This window comes from Humulus lupulus, chromosome 2 (assembly GCF_963169125.1).
Source record: "Humulus lupulus chromosome 2, drHumLupu1.1, whole genome shotgun sequence".
NCBI lineage: Eukaryota > Viridiplantae > Streptophyta > Magnoliopsida > Rosales > Cannabaceae > Humulus > Humulus lupulus.
In genome coordinates, this window is record NC_084794.1 from 6329278 (window position 1) to 6341649 (window position 12372).

Below are 12372 nucleotides of genomic sequence, written 5' to 3' on the forward strand. Positions count from 1 at the left end.
TTAAAGATCCACTTTTGTTAAAAATTGGCATTTTCGTAACTTTGACCTGTGAGTGTATAATTGTAATTTTATTTGCTATGTGTTTGAGACCACATTATTATGTAGATATATTTGACATATTCGATACGAGTCGATCCTTTTGAGCAAATTAGCAGAAAAGTCACAACAATGATAAATACCCTGCTCGGGGTTAGCCTAAGGGTATTTTGGTAATTTGGCAAACTACCGGGATTTATTGGTAAATAGAATTAATTGGGATTAATAATTTAATTGTGAATTAGTGGTACAATTTGAGGTTTAGTAGGGAACTAGGAAAAATGACCAAAATGCCTTTGGCTTAGCTTTGAGGGTAAGACAAAGCTAAGGGTAAAATGGTCATTTGACCATTAGTATAGTCAAAGTTGGGGATTATACACGTTCACTATACCCCTTCTCTCTCTTGGTTTCCCTCTTTGAGAGGTTTTGAAGGCTTAGAGCAAAGAACTAGGACTTGGATTTGAGGCTTGTGAATTTTGGTGGCTTAAGGGGAATTGAAGTTGTTATTGGAGTTAGCAGCTACCAAAGCCAACCTCACAGCTAGGATTCTGCAGCAAGCGGTATAGGAAATCCTCCATTGTTCTTCATTTTCTTGCTTTAGTTGTTCTTGGTGTTCTTGGGGAATTGAAGCTTGATTTTGATAAATTACGATTCTACGTTGTATAGGTATGCATACTGATGATAAGAATGGTGTAGGCTACTGAATTGAGACATAAAATTAGGTCTAAATCATAGTTTTGGAAGTTAATTCTCGGATTGTAGAAAAGCTTGAGTTTGAAAAACTCAAAGTTATGATTCTTGGCATTTTTGTGTCTTTGAATGTTTTGATGATGTTTATGTGTTCTTTGGCACTTGGGTAACCTTTTTTGGGGTCGAATTGCTTTGAAATCTGGTTGGAAATCAATTTGACAATTTTTGGAGATCTTAGGTCGGTTATGGGCGAATTTGGGTCTGAGAAATTGCAAGGAAGAAACCCAGAATTCTGGGTTTGCGCTGTGACGCAGCTGTGCCAGAAGTGGGCGCCCCTGCACTGAAACAGAGGATTTGGAGGTGCCTCTGTCGCCTTTGAGTGCAGTAGCGCTAGGGGGTGGCGCCCCTACACTTGTACCACTTCAAAATGTGGTTTTTTTAAGTTTAGGGAAAGACTCGGGGGACGGTTCCATCACCTACATTGGTAGAATTAGAAGTTCCAAGAGCTAGGGAATAGTCTTGGAATCTGTTTCCGAAATTAGTTCTTAACGAGGATACTACTTATGTTGTGATTATGATTACTGCAAGGCTCAGGAAAGGGATCGTGCTCGAGGTCGTACCATTTCTTGCACAGGACTTGAGGTAAGAAAACTGGCACTTGCACCTTGCCTAGGGCATTGGTTCCGAGACGTGAACGCGGTTATGCCCGTGTCCTGTATTTGATTGAATTATTCTGTTATTATCTACGATTGTATTTGATGCATCTGTGGTAGTGCACTTATTTGTGAATGACCGGTATGGGACGGGTTCGGCGATAATCACGTGTAGTGTAGGCCATGATGGTCGGACCACTATAGGGGTGCGGTATGCACTCTCTCTCGGTATGTGTTGTGTAAATGAGTTAGTTTATAACTGTGAAGCATGTTAATTATCATTTTCATGTTATTGATGATTTGTTTCTGTTAAACTGTATTTTTTTGCTGGGCCTCGGCTCACGAGTGCTTTATGGTGTAGGTAAGAGCAAGGTAAGCTGGACCAGCCATGAGTTGGAGAGCTCTGGGGGCTACGCGTACATGCTCAGTCTGCTCAACCGCCACGACCGAGATTACTTTTGAGGGACTAAGGTTAGAGTCTAGCTTTTGCCGCTTAGGTTGGCTAATTTTGTAACTTTGAACACGATGTATTTCGTTTATAAAGTATTTTTGGGATCCCTGTACATATTTAAACTCTTTAATGAAAAGTTTAATTCTTTCGACCAAAATTTTTAATACATAAACCGTTATTTATCTTAATTACACGTTTAAAGTCTAAATAACTCACTTAGCGAGTTGAGCACTATTTTAAACACACAGTGTAACAGTCTTGGATTAGTAAGGCGTTACATGTTTCATAACACTTCTTTTTTTTTTTAACAAAAAAAAAATGAATCTTCAAGTTTTGTTATTTGCCACCTAAATGTGAGGTGCCACCCTGTGATTGGTTAGCGATATCTAATATTACTTAATAAACTAAAATATGTGAGACTTGATATTGGATTACACCAATAGCCCATCTTATGGTGTTGGACATCACTAGTTCCACTTGGCAATAATACTCTACTTTTTAAGAACATCAAAATTTATGCCTCATTTTTTCTTGTTTTATTTCCTCTCATCACACACTCTCTCATCATTCTCTTATTTATCATCTCATCATTTTTCCCTTTTCACTTTCTCATTAATAATTGAACATAGATATTAGATATTACATTTCAAAAAAACCGTAATTAGAAAGGAAAAAAAAACAGACATATTTCTCACCAAACACAATATCATGCACACAAAAAAAAAAAAACAAACAAACAAACAAACCATCAAACCTATCTCAAAATCCATCACAGAAAACAAATTCAAATTAGGTGAAGAAAAAAAAACCCCAATCTTAGTACACATAAACCCTCAAACTCAACAAATACTAATACCCAAATAAAAAATTAAGTAGAGGAAGGTGAGATTTAGACTTGTCAAAACCTTCGACTGCCACACACGGATGCACACCACCCTCTATGGCATTAATCATAGCTTCTCGACCTATGCGATTAGAGAGAAAAGAGAATATGGATGAGGTATTAGAATGCCCAAGAGAAGAGAAGATTAAAACTAGGGTTTTATGAAAAATACAATTTGAAAATCTTACAAAATCAAAGTCTTCGTAGTTGTTGTAGCCGTCACTGAATAGGGATATGGAGACCCTCTAAATACGAAACACCTAGAAAGACATACCTTCAAGAGAGGGATCACCGTCGCTTTAAGAGAGATAGGGGTTAGCGATAGAGAGATGAGTTAAGACAGAGAGAGATATAAAGAAAGAATGGTAGATTGTACATGAAAGACAAAAGGGGTGAGTGAATAGAATTTCCTTCATGGGTGATAAGTTCAATTTTATTTATATTTTCTTAGGTTTAGAAATTATTATTTTTTAGTTATTTTATTCATTTTAATTTTGTTTTTGGTATTTTGTGATTTTTGGGTAAAATAATAATTTTAAGAGTACAAATACACATTTATTCATATAAAAATAAATTGAGTTCGAATTAATATTTCTATGGTTTTAATTTAATATATTTTTTATTTAGAAATATTTAATTTTGATTTGATTTATTTGGTGTAGTGTGATATTTTTATAAAGAAAATAAAAGAATCTGAACCTGAGCCTGAGCCTGAACCTGAACCTGAACCTGAACCTGAACCTGAGTTTGAGCTGAAACTTCATTGGCAATCTTGACACTGTTCTAGCCGTATTTTAGAAATTCTTAAACAAATAGAAGTTGCAGATATTTTTCTTAGCTTTCTAAAACATATTGAATCGTCCAATTTAGAGTTATATTGAGGGAGATATGACCAAAATATGATTATCTGGGTGGAAAAATCAGTTTATTGAGGAATACGAAAATAACATATTCAAACTTCAATTTTGCAACCAACTGTTGGAGATATCACAATAATATTAAAATAAAATTAATATCTATTAGTTTAATTTTTAGATTTTAAATTTTATTCTGATTAAGTTTAGTTAGTATGAGACTATTAGAAATAGAGGTATGTCTCTATTTGAAAACACACTCTCGACTCTCTCTTTTAGAGAGACATTCTCTTCTACTTTTTTTCTTTTAGTAAATTTAATTTTTTATTTATTGTTGTGCTTATTTTTAAGGGTGATTTCAAAGCCTTAAATATGATTTTTTGTTCTTGATAATTTTTATTGTTATTTTATTCCCATATGTCAAATTGAATATATTCATCTATGTTTAATTCTATGATTATTGTTTAGATCTAATTTAGTAGAGCTCATAAATAAGGTTTTTCTCTAATCTACTATCATCATAGAATTTATATTCACCTAATTTAGAATTCTAAGTTTTGAGTGATAAATTGTAATTGAGATTAATGTCAAAGTTGGTTTCAATTATGATGACGAATATGACCTAGGTTAAATAGATCGCATACTTATGGATTTATTGCTTAGACTAACATATCTCCACTGTGCTTAATGTGTTTATTAAATTAAATCTTTGGAGTTCTCCTTTAGGTTGTTTAATGAATATAATTAATTAAGAGTGTTTTATTTAATTAATTATTTTGTGAGATTTTGGTAATGACGGTTTGGTATTATTAACAGTTAGTAATTTGGTAGGGAATAAGATTCAATGATGTTATTAATAGCTTGAATGATTGTTTAGTGGTGGCGAATAATCTCTTAACTGCTTTAATCATTATATTTTTCATTCATTGCTTTTGTTATTTCTTTTTATTTTATTGCATCATAAAAAACTCATTTTGTTAACTTTTGTTTATTTGAGTAATAAATTGAATTGATAGTACTAGTGAGATCGACCTTCACTACTACTTTACTAATAATTTAATAAGTAATAAAGAATTATTATTATCAAATTTGGTACGGCTTACGACATGTGTCAATGAGATTTTTATTTGGACTTTTTTCTTTTAATAAGTAGAAATTACACCTCATATGCCTTTTTTTTTACATTTAATTAATTCTATGAGAATTTTGATTTGCTAATAATTCAACGATAATTTTTTTTTTTAAATGTTAAAATATATGGCTTTTAGATTCTCATAAGTTTACAAATAAAACTATAGAGTCTGTTTAGTAACACTTAAAAAATAGTTTTTTATTTAATTAATTACCAAACATATTTTATTTTTTTAAAATAAAGAAACAAAAATAAATAATATTTCTATTTTTGTGTTTAAAAAATTCAAAAACAAAAATTTTACCAAACGGTCCCATAGTATTTTGCTCAATTAAGTTATATTATTTTCAATAACACTTCTGTAATTTTTTTTTTGTTTACTTTTATTATGTTTACCCTTTGCCTTACCGACTTTCACACAATTTTTATTATTTTTTTTAGCTACAATTTTTTTAAGAAAGATCTTTTTATTATATTTTTTCCTCTGATTTCATTTCCTCTTGTTGCTTTTTCCACTGTTCATCCCATATTTAATATATAACTACTCAATTTTTTTCTTCCAACTTAGATATAGGAATAAATAAGATTTTTTTCCTTTTGAATTATACTATTTAAAATCAAAATATTTTACCTGTTAAAAATTACCTCCAAACTATTCACGATAATGAAAAGTGGGACTTTTATCCATTTTTGCTAACAAAATGTTCACATGGCACTTTGGGTGCTAATGTGACATTGCCACGTCAAAGCCTCATGTACAATCTAAAAAATAAATAGGACTCCCCCCCCCCCCCCCCCCTCCACACACACTCACGAATTATTACTACTATCAAATCATGCTCATCGAATTTAAAAATTAAACAAAATTTCAAATATTAAAAAAAATGATGGTGCAAAAAAATTAATAAATAAAAAATCATTAAACTAAAAATCCATTTAAGTTAAACTAAATCTTACTAAAAAAATTAATAGAAACGAAACTATATTAAGAATTTCTCTCATTTTGTCTTACTTTTCCTTATTTTTTTCATTTAAACTTACTTTTGCACCATTCAAACAATCTCAATAGCACTCACAATTTATCACAACAAAAACTCAACCAAAAACAATTATCACAATATATACAAATCAATATATCAATTTATCAACTTCTCAAATTCATACACACACTACAGGAAAAACAGTCATTACTGGCGGAGAAAACCGCCGGCAATAGTGGGGAAAGCTGCCGGTAATACTTTTACCGGCGGTCTCTGCCGGCAAATATCCGCCGGTAAAAACCGGTCGATAAAAGCCATTATTGCCGGCGGAACTAGCCTCCCGCCAGTAATAATATTATTAACGGCGAATAATTACCGACGGAGCCCGCCGGCAATAATTTGGTCAGAATACACGCTTGACACATTATTACCGGCGGTTTCTGCCGATAATAATCCGCCGGTAATTGTAAAACATATTTAAAAAAATAATTAATTTTTATAAATTATATATAATTAATATTAAATAACTAAACTTATAATTAAAAAAACATTAATAAAATTTAGAAATAAAATCAAAATTATTTAAATTAATATCCAAATTAAAAATACAACTTTAAAATACTAAAATTGTTTTTTCAAAATAAAAAAATATACACTTAAATTTAATAATAAATAATAAAACCTAAACTAATTATTATTGTCTTCATCAAAAGATTCATTTAAAAAATCTTCAATATTCGTGCTTCGACTCAAACCTTCATGAGACTGTGGTACTGGCGGCGAAGGATAATATGGCCGAGGCTGTGGGCGAATCAAAGGAGACTGCTGCTGTTGTTGATTCCGAGAAGTGTAGTACTGCTGATTATAAACGGGCTGCTGTGTCGATCCTCCATAATGAGGATATACCGGCTGCTGTTGCATGAACGGCCCAAATTGACCATACATAGGTTTATGTTGCTACTGTTGCGGTAATCCTCCAAACTGACTTCCCATAGGTTGTGTCTGAGGAAACTGGGAAGAAAGTCCAAACATATAATTAAAAAGTGGCGACTGAGAGGAACCACCAGATATGTTTGGAGAATTTTGTTGTGGTTGCTGTGGCATCGACGACGTCCCCGGGCTTTGATTAGATGTACTACCTTGTTGTTGAGAAGGTAAGAACTGCTGCAATAAACTTTCATAGCGTGGGTCATGGAGGGAAGAATCAGTCTGAAAATTTCCTGACTCGACTTTATCACGCATCTTAACCCACATCTTAGCCAAAACTCCCACCATCTCTGGAGTCACATTAGTAGGAACTTGTGACTGAGTTTGGCTTGAACTTCGACTTGTGGAGCTAGATGTTGATTTCTTCCCTTTGCCTCTAGGCCTGTATCCCACTCCTATTTGATAATCAGACCTTGAGCCAAGGACTTTATCCATAACCTGATACTGTATTGATTTAGCAGTAGAACCTTCACTAGAAGCAGATTCCGAACCTGACTGACTACTTTTAATATTTTGCCTCTCCATCTCTTGGGTCGTTTGTTCCTGCCAAAAGAAAATGTTAAAAAACCAATATTACTATAATTTATGATCAATAAAGAAAGAAAAAACTTTAACTTACATGTAGTTCTTTGCAAGTTTCGCTAACCCAAGTCTTCGTAGATTTTTTTATATGAGTATCTCTCCAAGCATCAATAGCATGCTCATCAGGTTCATCCTACAAAATAATAGTGTTAGTTTAATTAATAATATAATAATATCAAATAAAGTTAAGTATTTTACTTACATATTCGTTACGGATCGCTACCATTGATTTAGAGCCTTGCGTCGACAAATACTTCATTTCCTTTCTATTTTTCTTGTTCTGCGTGGATCACGCTATAAACTTTGGGCTCAGAAAGAAATCGACGATTTCTTTCCAGCTCTCCTTCGAGCACAAGTCAGGAATAGCATTGAGAGCACTATCCAAATCATTCGGATTTCCATAATAATATTTTTGGAAATGAGAATGCCTAATATTCTTTCTCTCTGAATATCTTTTGCGCATATCCGTATACAGAGTTCCCATAACTCTTTCAGGTTCTGGATGCCCATCGATATTATAGTAATACTAAAAAAAATTGTTAGTTTAAATTTGTATAGACTAAAATGTATAATATAAAAAAATTAGATATTTTTTTTTACCTTCATCTTTTGAACGACTTGGTCTTTATATTGCTGAGGAACATCTTTAAAATCTAAATAATGTCCCGGCAATAGTAATGTAACTTCAGTACTCAATTGACGAACAAAAGCTTGGTGCTCAGTACCAACCACTTTGTCTGTCGCCGGATCAAGTTGCAATTCAAGTGGTTTGCCAGCATCCCGCCTTTGTTTTTCAATATTAATATTACTGGCAGGGCCACGTCCCCTCCTTCTTGCAGGACGATCTATTAATTTGTTTAATACATAAAAATAAAAATATTAGTAAATCTTAAACATTTAAACAGATTGCGATTAAAATATATCACATAACTAAAATTTAGATATTAACCTGACTCGCAAGTTGAGGGTATCCTGCTAGGATCTGTGGGGTCTTGACCACCACCATCTCCACCGTGATATGATACTATATGAGCTGACATTTCTCTTGTATTCATAAATATTTAAGATTTAAGATTTAATAATAAGAATAGAAATCAAATTTAAGATTTAATATCATCAAATTTAATTAAGTAATGAAATAACATTAAACAAAATCAATATCAACATAAATTGGAAAATACAAATCAAATTCAAATTTTTGTGTTTGTTACAAAGGTAATCATTACATAAAACTAATAATCACTATCACTTTCATCATTAACTAAATTAGCATTAACATCATCTTCACAAAAATCAATTAATAAATCATCTTCTTCATCGCCTAACTCGTGATCCTCTTGACTAACATTTAAATTTTGTACTGTACTAATGTCAATCGAATTTTGAGTAGGTAGCATAACCAACTCGCCGAGATCCACAGTCAACACAAAATTTGATGAGCTAATATCATGCACCACATCAATGTCTGAATTAGCTTCACAGTTCTCGACGTCCCAAATTTGTCGATGGTTTACACCCTCAACAACTTTCCACTGATTTCCTCTAAGTAAATCATCGAGATAAAATACTTGCTTCGCTTGATTTGCAAGTATATATGGGTCATCCTTGTACCATTCCCCGCTAGTGTTTATACTAGTAATATTATTCTCTATAATTATTTTCTTCCTTCTTGGATCTGTATTAAACCACTTACACTTGAACAATGTCACAGAATATGAGCCAGTAAATGTTAACTTTAATACTTCTTCAAGTATTCCATAATAGTTAAAATCTTCTGTTCCAGCAACAAATACTCCACTGTTTTGAGTGCTCCTCTTTAAATCTCGTTTGGTTGACATAAATCGAACACCATTTACTATACAACCTTCGTAATAAGCTCCTAAATGATCTGATCCAGATGCTAAAGCTAGCAACTCGTCACCATTATCTAACAATCCAAGCTTTTGTAAGTCGTATATCTAAAAGAATAAATAAAATTATTATAGAATTGAAAACAATACTTAAAAGGACGAAAGAATATAGGGTAGGTTTTTTTTTTCACCTTCTTGTGAAACCATCGCTGAAAATATTTCTTATGTAAAATGTTATGATCTCCATCCTGATATTTGTGTTTGATTTCTTCTAAGTGTTCACTATAAATAAGAACAAAAATTTTGAATCAGTTGAAAGCATTTTCAATGAATTAAAAGCAACTTTTGGGAAGAAACTTACTCCAAATATTTCTGAATTTCAGGTGAATTGTTGTATATGTACCACTCTGCTTGTTCACGAGTCGCATGATCAAGAGGCTTTAGAGTTTCTTTTATTATAGGTCGACATTGCGATTGAAATACAAAAAGATTTCTTGGTGTCACCTCGTCTTCATTGCGATCAAGACGATTAAATCTTGTTTCAACACCTTTGAAATACATCGAACAAAATGTCAAAGCCTCATCTGCAACATAACCCTCGGCTATCGACCCTTCAGGACGAGCTTTATTTCCAACGTAATTCTTTAATTTTTTCATGTATCTTTCAAAAGGATACATCCAACGCATAAATACCGGTCCACCCAGAATTGCTTCTTCAGGCAAATGTAAAATCAAATGCACCATTATATCAAAAAAGGCTGGAGGAAATATGAGTTCCATTTTACATAATATTAGAATAAGATCTTTTTGTGCTTCCTCCATATCGCTAACCTTTATAGTTCTTGCACAAATTTGCCTGAAAAAGTTACATAACTCAGAAATGGTAGTCGATATACTCTTTGAAAGAAACTTGCGAACACCCACTGATAGTAATCGTTGCATTATTACATGACTGTCGTGGGACTTTAAATCGCTGATATTTGTTAAATCAGCATTTACTTTCTTCTTTAAATTGGAACAAAAATTATCTGGAAATTTCACATCTCGAATAAATTTACAAAACTGCATTCTTTGATCAGATGTGAGAACATAAGGGGCATGAGACTTCATTAACTTTCCGCTGTCATCTTTATATATCTACAATGATTCCCTTACTCCAAACTTTTTCAAATCATGTCTTGCATTAGTGGTGTCCTTGGATTTAATATTATCCAAAATTGTGCCTAACAAACTATCACACACATTCTTCTCCACATGCATGACATCAATGTTGTGTTTTAAAGTGTTCGAAGACCAATAATCAAGCTCATAAAATATGCTTTTCTTCCTCCAATTTTGATCTTCTGCAATACGCCTACGTTTGACACCTCCAAACATCTCGTGTTTTCCAGGAACTTGTGGTACAAGTTTGTTTACTTGTTCTAATATTTCCTCACAAGTAAAACGTCTTGGTGGACGTCTTCTCTCGATTTGTCCGTCAAACTGAGTGTCTCTTCTCATTCGATGGTTACTTGGAAGGAATCTTCTGTGACCAATGTAGGATGTCTTACCGATCACTCGAACAGAAGTTGTGTCTTCATTACACGTCGGACAAGCTTTGTATCCCTGACCACTCCATCCAGATAAATAGCTCGAGCAGGAAATCATTAACTGTCCACAATAAGGCTGCACACAACTTGAACATAGTGTTGGTTATACTATTGTAATGACCCACTAATCTAGACTCTTGGACCATTATTGAACTATACATACAAATTCATACTAAAACATACATTTTGCGAAAATACCATAATTTATTATAAACTTGTAGAAACAAAGGTTACTTTCATAAATATAAGTAGGATATGGGTACCCATTGTCTTTAAAACAAAAACATAATTTAAAATAATAAAACATTACATGATTAGTGCGGAAAAATACATTTAAAACCATAAAAAAAACATAAACAAGACTACATCCTCGAATCGAATAACGCTCGGCCCCTTGACTCCATTCACCATCGATACACATCCTCTAAGCGCCACGAATCTTACCGCCTCTAAAGCTTATTTTCCTGCACATAAACAGAAAGGAATGAGCCTAATGCCCAGCAAGGAAAATCTAACACATAGTCATAAACATAGATTTCATAATAAACGTAAAGACATTTCATAATAACGTAAAGACATATCATAACACATAATACACTTATTATGATGGCCATTATTACTTGGGGTCCTATAGACTAAACAAGCATATGCCCATGGGATTAGTGGGGTCCTACTAGCTAAGTAGGTCATATGCCCATAACCCATTTGGGGTCTTGTTAGTCATATGGGTCATATGCCCAAGCCTACAAAAATACATACATAACATATTCATAACATATCATAACATAACACATAAGATAACATAAACATAAACATATAGATTCTAGCCTATTTTCCTTACCAAAGTTACCGGGATAAAATGGACTGAGTTGGGACTTTTTGGAACACTCCTAAAACCATAATGAACATGTGTGAGTTGAAAGAAGGAAAGAGATGAAAAGGAAATGGGAAGACTAAACCATTTGTGAAACATGCTTACCACAACTTATGTACTTAAGAACTTGGATTCCCTAACCAAAATAAAGATTAAGGTTAGAGATTGAGTAGAAGACTATGAGGAAGAAAATAACATAATACAGAAAGGAACTAGAGTTTTGGTTACCTCAAAGACTTGAAAGATCAATCTACACCTCCACTGAAATACTATAGAACTCACTTCCCAAAGTGTTTGATAAGCTTATGATGTTTAAGCTTATAGTTTTTCCCAAACCAGGTGTTTATACTCTCACACTCACTTAACACTAGCAGCTTCTGAACTTAGAGCAAATGGTGAATAATGGCTGGGTACTAGGTCCTATTTATAGAGTTTGGGAATGAAAATATCTTGATTTTACTTGAATAAAAATAATGGCTTTTTAGGTGAAAATCATTTGAATAATCGTTCAGCAGAGGCTGAAGACTCGTTCAAAAGATGCTGAACTGTTGAAGAAGTTTGAATGGCTGAAAGGAAAAGAATTCAAAAACAATTGAACATATGCTGAAGGAGGCGATATATCGCCCCCTGTAGGCGATATATCGCCTGGGCCAGTATGCCCGAGGCGACCGTGCATCGTTTCGTGTTTTCCGTATCTACGTGCTGCGACATATCGCCCCCTATAGCTGCGATATATCGGCACTCGCTGAATATTTAAACACGAAATTACACATTTTTAGCTAAGTTTGAATGGAGTAAACAGCCTTGACTA